Here is a 10,628-nt window from a genome sequence, read left to right as displayed (position 1 = left end):
ACCCATATTAGATAGCACATTTTACAGAATGGTTTATTTTTAAGCAAAAAATTGTAAAGAAGACAGATAATTTGAACATTAAGAGTACATTCTCATTCAGGGTTGGCCTGTCTGCATGATGGCACTTCATTTCCCCAAAATATCTTAATCTGGTACTATGATTTATTTTTCACGTCACTGATGTAATTATGAAAATTTGATGAAGATCCATGTCTTCTTTTAAGTTCTCTTTTAATGCATATCCCCTGGTGATGTCTGTTTCTATAACTTTATTTACACGCTAGTCTCAGTTCATTTTAGTGAGCATTTGTTGAGCACACGTGTATCACGTTCTGTACTATGTGCTAGGAGTGCAAATGTTAATAACATAAAATTGCAGTTATTAGCAGTTTAATCTAGTTGGGATTAAAGGAGAGGGCAGTAGGGATAAAGGGAAACTTGTGTTCATTTTTTTTAAAACCTCTATCTGCAATTTGATACTGTTTAGGAATATTCTTAAAAATTTTCTCACTTTAAAAACACATATATAGCCCTGGCCGGTTTGGCTCAGTGGATGGAGCGTCGGCCTGCGGACTGGAGGGTCCCAGGTTCGATTCCGGTTGGAGGCATGTGCCTTGTTTGCGGGCACATCCCCAGTGGGGGGTGTGCAGGAGGCGGCTGATTGATGTTTCTCTCTCGTCGATGTTTCTGGCTCTCTATCCTTCTCCCTTCCTCTCTGTAAAAAAAGAAAATCAATAAAATATATTTTTAAAAATAAATAAAAATAAAAACACATAAATATTTTTCTTAAGTGATGAGAGGTAGGTTTTGTTGTTTTTGTTTTGTTTTGTTTGTTTTGCCTCTTTGTCTCTGCCTGATTATTTGATTTCATACTCTCCTGTAAGTGGAATGCAACCTCTGGATTCTTCCCATTCCAGCATACAGGATGATGTGGCAGCCAGCTACTCTGGGTCATTCAGAATAGTTCTGTGAGGTGAAGCCTGCTTGCTCTTTGTGACCTGTAGATAGTTCATGGACTATCCTTACCTCATATTTTATCCGTGGAAACTGTGCTTTCTGTTATTTATCAAGTCACAGCCATGCTTTTTCACAAATCATCTTGAAGTGGTTGAAGTGATCTGTGCTAATGCATTCATTCAACAGTTGCCTTCCATGTATGTACCAGACTGTTGAACTATGAGGGGAGTAAGGCTTGCCGCCTGTAGACTGAGACAGTCAAGAGCCGCATGCTCCCTCCGACTTTTCCATCTTGGTGGTGACTTGTTAAGATAGTAGAGCTTTGATAAGAAGGGGGACCTTTAAGAGGGCAGCAGCCTAGATCCCTAAATCTCCTTAAGGAGAAGAGAGAACTTCCTCAAGCTTAGTATCCAGTACAGGTAAAACCTTTGTTGTATTAAGCCAGTGGTGGGGAACTGTTTTTCTTCCAAGGGCCATTATAACATCATTTGAGGGCCATACAAAATTACCAACTTAAAAACTAGCCTGCTATATTTGGTCAAACATTTAATTAACTCACCCCTAATGCCTTGGCAGGGCCAGACCAAATGATTTCGCAGGCCTTAGTATGGCCCACGGGCTGAACATTCCCCACACCTATGTTAAACCATTGAGGTTTGGGGATATGTTTGTTACCAAAGCATAATTGGCCTAATATGGAGTTGTTTTCAGTCATTTGGTGTTATGACAAGCACTACTATGAATATTATAATTTTCACATGTGCAAAGTTTTTTGGATTTATATCCAGGAGTAAAATTGCTGAGTTGCAGAATATACAGACAGATGATCAACTTTACAAGCTGATAGCAAATTGTTTTCTGAAGTAGTTGTAGCAATTGACTCTTCTAGCAGTGTTTAAGAATCTCTTTGCTCTACATTCTTGCTAACACTTAATTTTTGGTCAGCCTTCTTAATTTTTGCCAATATAAAAGGTGTACATGGTATCTGTTAATGGCCTTGATTTACATTTTCACTTTTTCTTATGAGATTGGGCATGTTTTCATGTATTTATTCACTGTAAGTAATCTATGAAGTGAAAGTTTGTGTCATTTGCTTGTTATTTATTGGGGTTGTTTGTTGTTTTGCTCATTTCTTTATAGGAATTCTTTATATATTCTGGATATTTTATAAGTTACCTTTTGTTGCAGAGTTCCTGTTTTGTGACTTGTCTGTTTTATGGTGTAGAATGTGTCATATTTATCAATCTTTTCCTTTATAGAGTGCTATGTCTTAAAGATGTTTTCCTATGTAAATATATTCTCCTGTATAATTTTCTAAACGTTAGAATTTTGCCTTTCACGTTAAATCTTTAATTCATCTGAAAAAAAAATTTTTTTTGGTATGATGTAAAGTAAGGATCTTTCTTCATCTGGATTCTCCAGAAGGTAGAGCTTGACGGAAAAGGCTTATGTGTCTTTACATAGAAAGTACATTCCCAGGGAGCACAAGTGTGAGAAAGGGGAGAAGCACAGAATGAGTCGTAGCCAATATGGAAGTGTAACTGCTTGCTCAGTAAGTATCATTGTCTTTCCCCCTAGGAAGTTACATAAAGTCAGTCACAGTATCATCTAATACAGGGTGAGAAAAAGGATCTATTTGGTAAGTTGAGATCCATCACCATTGGTCAGAGTTAACTCTCCTGTACTACTAGGTTGCATGCGTGGGTGCCACAGTAGCCCGTGGCAGTGTACAGCTCAGGCATGAAGTGAGGTGTTGTCGTATTGTGCCTGCATTTAAAAGTTGGCCACACCCGCCCTTTTCTGTTTTTTGGTGGCACGAGGAATCATGAGCAGCAAAGTCTCCTGAAAGACCCTCTATGAGTCAATGCAGGAAGTTCTGCACAGGACCAATGCAAGAGCTGCCGATCAGCCTGAAGAACTATGACCCTTAGAAGGACAAATACTTCTCAGTCACTTTCAGGCTTAAGTCCACTCCTGCCCCAAGTTCTCAGTATGTGTTCTGAGAACTGTGATGAGGCCAAGGCCATGCATATCCCCCATGTAGACATTGAGGCGCTGAGGAAATTCAACAAGAAAAGGAAATTGGTCAAGAAGTATGGTGCCTTTTTGGCTTCATAGTCTCTAATCAATCAGAATCCTGGGCCCAGACCTGAATAAGGCTGTCAAGTTCCCTTCCTTGCTGACCCACAATAAGAGCATGGTGGCCAAAGTCGATGAAGTGAAATTCACAAGTTCCAGATGAAGAGAAGAAGTTGTGTAGGGCAGTAGCTGTTTGCCATGTGAAGATGACAGATGATGAGCTTGTGCACAACATCCACTTAGCTGTCAGTTTCCTGGTGTCATTACTCAAAAAAGAACTGGCTTTGTACATCTGGGCTTTGTACGTTAAGGAGGTCACTGGTTCAATTCCCGGTTCAGGGCACATGCCTGGGTTGCAGACTCTATCCCTGGTGGGGGGCTTGCAGAAGACAGCCGATCGATGGTTCTCTCTTATCGTTGAAGTTTTTAACTCTCTCTCCCTCTCCCTTCCTCTCTCTGAAATAAATAAAAACATATTTTAAAAAAGAAAAGTATCATGGGCAAGCCCCAGCACCTGTACTAAAGCACAGCTTAATAATCCATATTGCTACCATTAAAAATGATGATACTAATAAATAAAAGTTGGCCACACCCAAGATAGAGCTGGTAGCTGGAGTAGCAGCTTGAACAAGAGACAAATGAAGCTAAGAGGATCAGAAAAGATGTGTTAAGTGGTGTGGTATCTGGTATAGGATCCAACTTCTTTAATAAAAAATTTTTGTGTTAGAGCCTATTCACATTATTCTTCAGGAATGTCTTTGCTATTCCTAGGCCTTTGCTCTTTATATAATTTTATAATTAGCTGTCCAATTTTTCACAAAACACTTCTGGGACTTGATTAGGATTCCATTTGAATATACAGATTAGTTTGAGGAAATTTGTCATCTGTACAATTTTGAGTCTTTAAATTTATGAACATTAGTATTCCCATTTACTTAGATCTTCTTTTTTTAAAAAATATATTTTATCGATTTTTCACAGAGGAAGAGAGAGGGCTAGAGAGTTAGAAACATCGATGAGAAATATCGATCAGCTGCCTCCTGCACACACCCCACTGGGGATGCGCCCACAACCAAGGCACATGCCCCCGACAGGAATCGAACCTGGGACCCTTGAGTCCACAGGCCGACGCTCTATCCACTGAGCCAAATCGGTTAGGTACTTAGATCTTCTTAATGTCTGTCTTTCAATACATTTTCCCCTTTATAAAGGTTCTAGGTCCATGGATCTCAAACTGTTCAAAGGCACTTTGGGGTGCCCCTATGAGCTCAGAGGACCACAGGATATTTTAAATTTTAGAGGGAAATAGTGATCAACATCTGTTGGACATAGTGTGAACTTGTAGCTCTTAGGAAGTTCCAGTTTCAGCATTAGGTTGTGATACATTTGATAATGTCTACTTTTCATCTCAGTTGTCTGAGATAAAAAGTATGAAAATCAGTGTGGAACAAAATGTAAGACTGGGCAGAGTCTGGGGTTTCAGAGGTTGTGCAGTATCTTTGCATTATTAGGAATATACAGTATTAGAAAACATCACCCATCAGGTGAATATTTCTCATGTATAAGTGATTAAGAAATAAATAAAAACATTTTTTTCAATTTACGTGTATTGCTTTTTAAAATAGTTACTAAGTGTTTAGGACATGAATGAATACTAATGAAGTTGTTTGGACCTAATTACTAAATAAATGAGACTGTTAGTAATTTCTGTTGGCTTGGAGCACCGTGAAGTAATTGCTGAGAGTAAGGGAAGTAAGTTTGGAACTTCTGTCCTAGGAACTTCATATTTGTTTATGACATTACTACTGGCCTGGTGCATGAAATTTGTGCACATTAAAAGGGAATTAATTAGAGGAAATATTTTCATATTGCTATTTGCCCTTTCTCTATAATAGAAGTGTCCAGCCGGCCCCACCCCCATTGAGTGACACCAAGACCCAGCTGGCCCCACTCCTGTCAAGCCCCACTGGGCGGGGGACGCAGCCTCACATCCTGGGGCGGGAGGCACGGCCTCAGGTGCAGGGGTGGAGGGTGTGGCCTCAGGTCTCCTGGTGCCGTGGCAAGGGGCGTGGCCTCAGGTCCCCCAGCGCCAGGGCGGGCGGTGTGGCCTCAGGTCCCCCAGCCTCGGTGCCGGGGCGGGGGGAGCGCGGCCTCTGGTCCCCTGTCAGGCCCCACCTGGTGGGGGCACAGCCTCAGGTTCCCAGCCCTGCACCAGGCAGCCTCAGATCCCTGCTGATCCACGTGATGGTGTGACGACCATTTGCATATTAGCCTTTTATTATGATGACTAGTGGCCCAGTGCACAAAATTCGTGCACATTAAAAGGGGATTAATTAGAGGAAAATTTTAATATTGCTATTTGCCCTTTCTCTATAATCGAAGTGTAAGAGATGAAAGAAAATTAGTAAAATGTATATGAAAATCTTCTTCCTGTCAGAGTCTGGGGCGGGGCACGCCACGGGACCCAGAGTCAAGTCCCCACCCACCCGTGTGCACCTCGAAATTGCGCAAGACCCAGACCTGGCCAGCCCCACCCCTGTTAAGCCCCACTGGGTGGGGCGTGCAGCCTCAGGTCACCCATCAAGCCCCGCCCGGCGGGGGCATAGCCTGAGGTCCCCTGTCAAGCCCCACCAGGCGGGGGGCACAGCCTCAGGTCTCACGCCCTGGCCCGGCGCAGCCTCAGGTCCCTGCTGATCACTTGTTATGGCTCGTTACGGGAACCCCACCTTCGCTGTGGGCACAGCCATCTTGTGATGGTGTGACGGAGTAAGGGTCAATTTGCATACTACCTTTTCCTTATATAGGATAAATGGCATTTTCCCTTTCTCATTTTATTTTCTGTTTAGTATACAAAAATACAGTTGAATTTTGTATATTCCTCTTTATTCTGCAAATTTCTGAAATTAGTGTTTATCTTAATAATTTATCATAGTTTGTTTGCATTTTGTAGGCAACCATCATTTGCAATTAATGACCCTTGTTTCCTCTAGTATAGCAAACCATGGAGAAAAAAGTCATAATAGTAAATTGAGATAAAGTTTTTTCAAGCACCTTTCACATCCTGTGGTCTCACTGTGAGAATAGTAATTCAGGTATTCCATTTTGTAGGTGATTGAAACAAGGGACTGAAAAGATGAGTGATTTGGCTTTCATTATACAACTTAATTAATGGTAGCAGTTTATTTGCCTAAACAGACTAATGTTTTTTATTTATTTACAGAGATCATTTTTCCCAGCTAGCATGGCTCAGTGGTTGAGCATCGACCTATGAACCAGGAGACACAGTTTGATTCCTGGTTGGGGCATATGCCTGGGTTGCGGACTCAGTGGGGGGTGTTCAGGAGTCAGCCAATTAATGATTCTCTCTCATCATTGATATTTCTGTCTCCCTCGCCTTTCCTCTCTGAAATCAATAAAAAATACATTTTTTTAAAAAGTCAGATTTTCATATACATTTTACTAATTTTCTTTCATCTCTTACACTTCTATTATAGAGAAAGGGCAAATAGCAATATTAAAATTTTCCTCTAATCCCCTTTTAATGTGCACGAATTTTGTGCACTGGGCCACTAGTCATCACAAAAAAAAGTCAGGTGATCATAGGCCTTTATCTTTGCATAGGTTTGGCCATAGTGCAGTCTCATACAGGTATAGTGCCTTTGATGACTCAACCAGCATGAGCATGCTGCTTTTGGTGACCTGATATTCCAAATTGTGAATAAACTTCTTGGTAAACCTGAGCAAAACAAAGTACAAGCTCCTCTTGATTACATAGTGGTTGTATACCTGGAAAATTCAGTGTGTTAAAACTGTGTAAAAAATATTTTTTGTAAATACCAGTAGAATCTTGTTTCATTCCTATGTGTTTATTTTTGCTTTCTCTCTTTGTTTCTTGATTAATTTTGCTAGCATAATTTTACCCGTTATATCTAAGACCCAACTTTTAGCCTTATTGATCTTTTCTATGGTATAATAGTCTTCTATCCAGCAATTTCTGCTTTTATCTTAATTACTAGAGGCCTGATGCACGAAATCCGTGCACTCACGGGGAGGGGGGTCCCTCAGCCTGGATTGCGAGAGGGTGCAAGCCAGGCCGAGGGACCCCACCAGTGTACAATCAGGGCCGGGGAGGGACGAGGGAGGTTGGCCAGCCAGGGAGGGACCAGGAGAGGGCTCCAAGGTTTGTCTGGCCCGTCTCACTCAGTCCCGATCAGTCGGACCCCAGCAGTAAGCTAACCTACTGGTCAAAGTGTCTATCCCCTGGTGGTCAGTGCATGTCATAGTGACTGGTTGACTGTCTGCCTCCTGGTGGTCAGTGCATGTCATAGCGAGTGGTTGAGTGGCCTTAATATATCATTAGCATATTACGCTTTGATTGGTTGAATGGATGACCGGACAACTGAATACTTAGCATATTAAGCTTTTATTATGTAGGATTTTTTATTTTCTTTCTACTTTGGGTTTGTTTTGTTGTTTTCATTTTTCTTCTTAGATTGGATATTTAACTCATTAATTTTTAGTTCTTTTTTAAATTAAAAGTTTAGAACTAATATGTGTCCTTAAGTACTTTAATTACACCCTGCAAATTTTGTGCGGTAAAATATACATAACATAAAGTTGACCATTTTAACCATTTTTAGTCATTGGCATTAAGTGTATTCACAATGTGGATTACCAATATCTATTTCCAAAACTTTTTCATCATCCCAAGCACAAACTCTGTACTCATTAAACCCTAACTCCTCACTCCTACTTTCTGTCTCCGTGAATTTGACCACTCTAGATACCTCATATAAGTGAAATTACACAGTATTTGTCCTTTTGTGTCTAACTTATTTTACTTATTGTGGTCAAAGTTCATCCTTGTTAGAGCACGCATCAAATTCCATTTTTTAAAAGCTGAATAGTACTCGACATATATATCACATTTTGTTTATTCAGTCCTGCAAGTTTTGATACATAGTTTTTTTCATCATTCAATTTTAATTATTTTCTAATTTCTATGAACTTTTCTTGAGTTTTTTAGAGGTCTTTTAAAATTTCCATGCATAGGGAGTTTTTTCCTAATTATCTTTGTGTTACTGATGATTTCAACATAATTGACCTTGGTTAAGAATATAGAGTGAGTCCAATTTTTTGTAATTTTTTTTTTGTCTCAAACTGTTATTTCAACCTTATTTTTGAAAGATAGTTTTGTTGAATCTCCAATTTATGTTAGCAGCTTTTTCCTCTCAGAACACTGAGGATATTCCCATGTCTTCTTGATTTCACTGTTGGTAAAGAAGTAAGCTAAAGATCCAGCTGCCACTTCTGTGAAGTTTGCCCTTTTTTCTCCTTTGGCTGATTTTACGAACTCTTTGATCTTTTTTTTTTTAATGTTTTTTTAATTGATTTTTTTGAGAGAGAGAAACATCAATGCATCAACATCAATTTGCTGCCTCCTGCACACCCCCTGCTGGGGATTGAGCCCACCACCTGGGTATGTGCCCTGACCAGGAATCAATCTGGAGACCTTTTGGTGAATGGGTTGACACTCAACCACAGAGCTACACCGCTACACAGGTGGGGCATCTTTGATAGTCTTAAGTTCACTATAATGTATCTTCACTTTGATGTGCATAGGTTATTATTTGTCCTGCTTTTTATTCATTAGATTTCTTCAATTTATTTCATCAGTTCTAGAAAATTTTCAGCTATTAATTTATCTGGTGAACCATTCTCTCATTTATTGTATCATCTCCTCCTGGAACTCCGAATAGATGTTTCTTAGGTCATTCAACCTACTCATCTTCTCTTTCAGATTTTCTGTTTGTCTCTCTGTCCTACATTCTAGATACTTTTCCGGATACATCTCCCACTTCACAAATTCTCTCTTCCACTAAGTCTTTGCTGCTTTTTAATTCAAATGTTGGGTCTTAATTTTGAGGTATGTTTTTCTTATTGAATGTTCTGTATTGTTTTTTTCATATTTGCTTTTTTCCTGCCTGTTTCCCCTGAGCTTCTTAGATATCCTCTGTGTCAGATCATTGCACATCTATATCACCAGTCTGTTTTGGTTAGTTATCTATCATGATACCTTTTTTGTTTTCTGAATTTTCACTATGAGGTCTTTCTTTCCTTAGAATTTTATTTTTGGTTATTATTTGAGGCCTGTGTTGAAGTTGTTTTCTCCTAGGTAGGCTTTATATTTATATTTGATACTACCATTCACCAGGGAGTGCTACCAGATTCAGTTAAACCAATTTGGGATTTTTTTAGATGGACTGAATTCAGGTCATAAATGTGTATTTTGTTTGCAATTTCTCAGAGATTCCCTTCTGCCCAGAAGGATTTATTTCTGATTCACTGTTACTATTTATTATAGCCTTTTAGGTCCTAGCTTTATGTGGGAAGGATTCCTGTTACATTTTTAAATTTAGGGAGACTGGGTTGATTTTCACATGTCCTCTGTGAGAGATACCACAGTGGAAATTTATGGTCTCCAGAGTTTAGTCAAAAATTCCTCAAGAATAACTGGATTAGTAAATCGCTTACTCTCTTATTCCAGGTTTCACTTTGCTTTGGGAGCTCTATGGAAACATTCTTTCATCTTAACTAGCTTACCCATGCATTAAAAAAAATTTAATACCCATTGTTTTTAAAGATTTGATGTTATCCAATCCTTTTTTTATTTGAGTGTGAATCTGAGTTTCATTTTTCTTTTTTATTCTTTACCAGTGCCCCAGTTTTGTTTTCTATATCTCTTTCCTACTTTTCCTTTTGCCTTTTTGGCTTTGCTACTAATAATAGGCCTGATGTTGTGAGTATTGCCACCAAATAAAATAATCCTTTCATTCTGATTGGTGAACTTTTGTCTCACAGTGTATATTATCTACCTAAGATGATTTGGGATATTAAATTTTTTTTTAATTTGTTTTGTTTGTTTTTTTCGATTTGGGATATTTTTATTGATGCTTTTGCTATTAAAGGCATTTGAAGCTTTTGGGGTGAGGAGGAATAAAAGGCCAGTGATGTCAAAGCTCTTGTAGTATATTGAGAGACTGTTAGATGTCTTAACAAATAGTGTTGCATTATTATATTCATATGGTATTGAAAATTAAGGTCTATTTGTTTATGTAAAATGTAAGTAAAAATATAAAGTGAAATTGTGCCTTTATTTATTTACTTATTTTTAAATTGTGCTTTTAAATCATGTTTTTTAATAGTACATGGTTTGTACTAGTTGATCCTAGTGGATTATAATAAATTTAGTAATTTCTACTAGTTGGACTGACTGGTTCCAGACACCACTCCTTTTTATATTTCTGTTGTATATTTAACTTCCCCTAGTCTCCTTCAATAGACAATTGAGGTATTGTTTGTCTTTGAGTCAGTCACAGTTAAACAATGGGCCTGTTAGAAGAGTACAGTGTGTTTTGGGCATGCTTTTTGTTTCGCCTACTTGTTTTTCACTAAAGAGTAGAAAAAGTAAGAAGTATTTGAACAAATTTGGAGAGAGGCACTACTTATCATTTGTTCTTTTTTTATAAAACATTTTTGAGTAATGATGGAGCAAAATATAGGTAAGTCAGTATTTTATCATGAATTGTTTG

The 10,628-nt window shown here is 38.7% G+C and overlaps 1 pseudogene; it reads left to right on the top strand.

Annotated features, from left to right (window-relative positions):
- The first annotated feature begins 2,782 nt into the window (after positions 1 to 2,782).
- Positions 2,783 to 3,952, top strand: LOC102420669 (annotated as a pseudogene).
- Positions 3,953 to 10,628: the final 6,676 nt, after the last annotated feature.

This window comes from Myotis lucifugus, unplaced genomic scaffold, assembly GCF_000147115.1.
Source record: "Myotis lucifugus unplaced genomic scaffold, Myoluc2.0 scaffold_105, whole genome shotgun sequence".
NCBI classification, from domain to species: Eukaryota; Metazoa; Chordata; class Mammalia; order Chiroptera; family Vespertilionidae; genus Myotis; species Myotis lucifugus.
Note: the sequence above shows the minus strand (reverse complement) of the source record. Positions and strands in the feature narration are given on the sequence as shown.